We start from the raw sequence: 2,610 nt of genomic DNA on the forward strand, positions 1-2,610 counted from the left end.
GGTCCACCACACCCAGGGCCTCACAGCAGCTGTTATATCTGCATATTATCAAGCTAGCCAGAACAGATGCAGAGGTGATGCCTAGGCTCCACCCCAAGAGATGATGCCCAGGCCCAACCCCAAGAGATGGTGCCCAGGCCCCACTCCAAGAGATGATGCCCAGGCCCCACCCCAAGAGGTGATGCCCAGGCCCCACCCCAGGAGATGATGCTCAGGCCCCACCCCTTACCGAGAGAAATAAAGGAAGGTGAAGTTAGAGGGGATATGGGGTAGTTGGTAGAGGGGGTGTATATGATCATGTTCAATTGTATACATGTGTTAATTTCTCAAAGAATAAAAAAAAATACCTTGAAACAAAAAATAATTAAGGAAAACGTGCTAGGAGCCCTCATGTGTCTCACAGAGGGACACTCATTTTTGTCTTGTTCATCTGCCTTAGCCTTTGCCCTGTGGGTTGTGTCCTCTGAACAGGGGGTTCCTGTTGGGTCTGTACTTAGGAGTGTCTGACAACTCCACACTCCACATTCCGCATGCCCATCACACTGTCTTCTATAGTGGTGGCAGTGTTTTCTGTTCTCACCTGGAGCCTCCAGTTTCTGTTCCCAATGGACCTTTTCCCTTGTCCCCTCCAACTCCTCCACTCCCCACCCCATGGCCCCTCTTTGAAGCGCTCTTGCTGTGGCTTGGCTGTGTGCTTCTGTAGTGATGGAAGGGGTGGGGCCTCTTACCACATACTCAGTGGCCATTCATATCTTCTCTTCAGAGAAATGTCTATTCAAATCCATCCCCCGTGTGTCTTTTAGCTGATGCAACCGAGCCTTCTTTATGTTAAGGTGTGAGCTCCTTCCCCGACAGATGTGCTACCCTCTTCTGTGGACTCTGCTTTTGATTCTCAGGATGCTATCTTTGGGAGCACATGGGTTTTGAATTTTTGTGAAGTCCAATTAGAGGTGTGATTGTTTTCCCAATTTTATTTCCGATGTTCATGAGTTGTGTACAGGAAATCACTTCACTTTTGCTATTGATCCCGTAGCCTGCAACCTTCGGTCCTTTATCAGACCTGGTCAGGTTTCTTGAATCTCTTAGCGTTTTCTGTCTACACAACCACACCATATACAACACGTGTTTGCTCTTTTCTTTCCTGCCTAGATGTCTTCCATTTCTTTTATCTTTTTCTTTGCCGCCACCCTCCCCGCAGTCCCTGCAGTGCTGGGGAAGGAGCCCAAGGCTGTGCATGTGACATGCAAGCATGGTTTCCAGAGCTGCATGCCTGTCCCTTGTTTCCTGCCTGGAACTTCCAGTCCCACGGGGAATAGCAGCAGTGAGGAGCAGGCAAGGTCTAGTCTTGTTCCAAACATGTAGCTGTCACTGTCACACGTGTAGTTTAGCTGGGACATTTTCATGGATGACCATCATCCGAGGAGAACATTACTTTTTGTGCCTGTCTGTTAACTCCCCTCTCTCCCTCTCTCCGCCTTCTTTCCCTCCCCGTCTCTCTATCTACCCTACAACAGGGAAAGAATGTTGATTTTGTCAAATGCTATTTGTGCCTCTGTGAACACGATCGTGTGACTTTAGGTCTTTATTCTGTTGCTCTGGAGTGTGGCATTGCACAGTCTCCATACAGAAAGTCAAGCTTGCACTCCTGGGCTAAGTCCCTTGCTCCATCATCGGGTCTTCCCAGGTTTCCTTTGTTGACATTTTGTTATGGAGTTGGCTTCTGTGCACAGAGGACTGCCTTATGGTTTCCCTTACTAAGAATGACTTTGCCTTGTTTCACTATCAGGATATTCCTGGTCTCAGAACGAACTGGACATAATGTCTTCCATCCCCTTCTATTTTATTTGTCTAGTTGTCCTGGTTGAATAGACACTTCCTGGCTGTGATGGTTAATTGTTGGTTGTGAACTTGACAAGACCTAGAATCGCCTTGGAGATGAACTTCTGGGCATACCTGTGGGGGGTTTCTAGACTAGGTTGGTTGAGGTGGGAAGACCCGTCCTTACTGTGGGTGGCACCAATCCACAGGGTGAGGTCTCCAACTGTGGGTGGCACCAATCCACAGGGTGAGGTCTCCAACCGAATAAAAATAAGAATGTGAGAACCAGCATTCAGCTCTCCGCTTCTTGATTGTGGATGCAATGTAATGGGCTGCCTCCAGCTGTTGCTATGACTCCCTACAATGATGGGCTGTACCTTTAACTATCAGCAAACAGAAACCTTTCCTTCCATAAATTGTCTTTTTTCAGACACCCCCTCCCCCCCATTAGAAAAGAAAAAAAGAACTAAGACAGTCTTTGGTCCCTTTCCTCTCTGCAAAAAAGAGTCCCTCTCTTGGGACTCTGGGCCCACTTCGGGTATCATCTAGGGCTGAATCACAATTACCCCGACTCTTTCGGTATGGATGTGCCCCCATTTTCAGCTCCAGGAGTCTCCCTGCCTTTCCTGCCCCTCTTCTTTGATCTCTGTGCTCCCACAAGGTCTCTGTCCTGGCTTCCCCTTTGCCTTCTGTCAATGTGAGGTTTCTGGAGCAGTTACAACTTCTCAGGGTCCATTGTCTCAGTGGTCTGAGAGCTGAAAGGAGGTGTTCAAGCATCTCTCTAGAATGTCT

Source organism: Onychomys torridus, chromosome 2 (assembly GCF_903995425.1).
Source record: "Onychomys torridus chromosome 2, mOncTor1.1, whole genome shotgun sequence".
Lineage (NCBI taxonomy): Eukaryota > Metazoa > Chordata > Mammalia > Rodentia > Cricetidae > Onychomys > Onychomys torridus.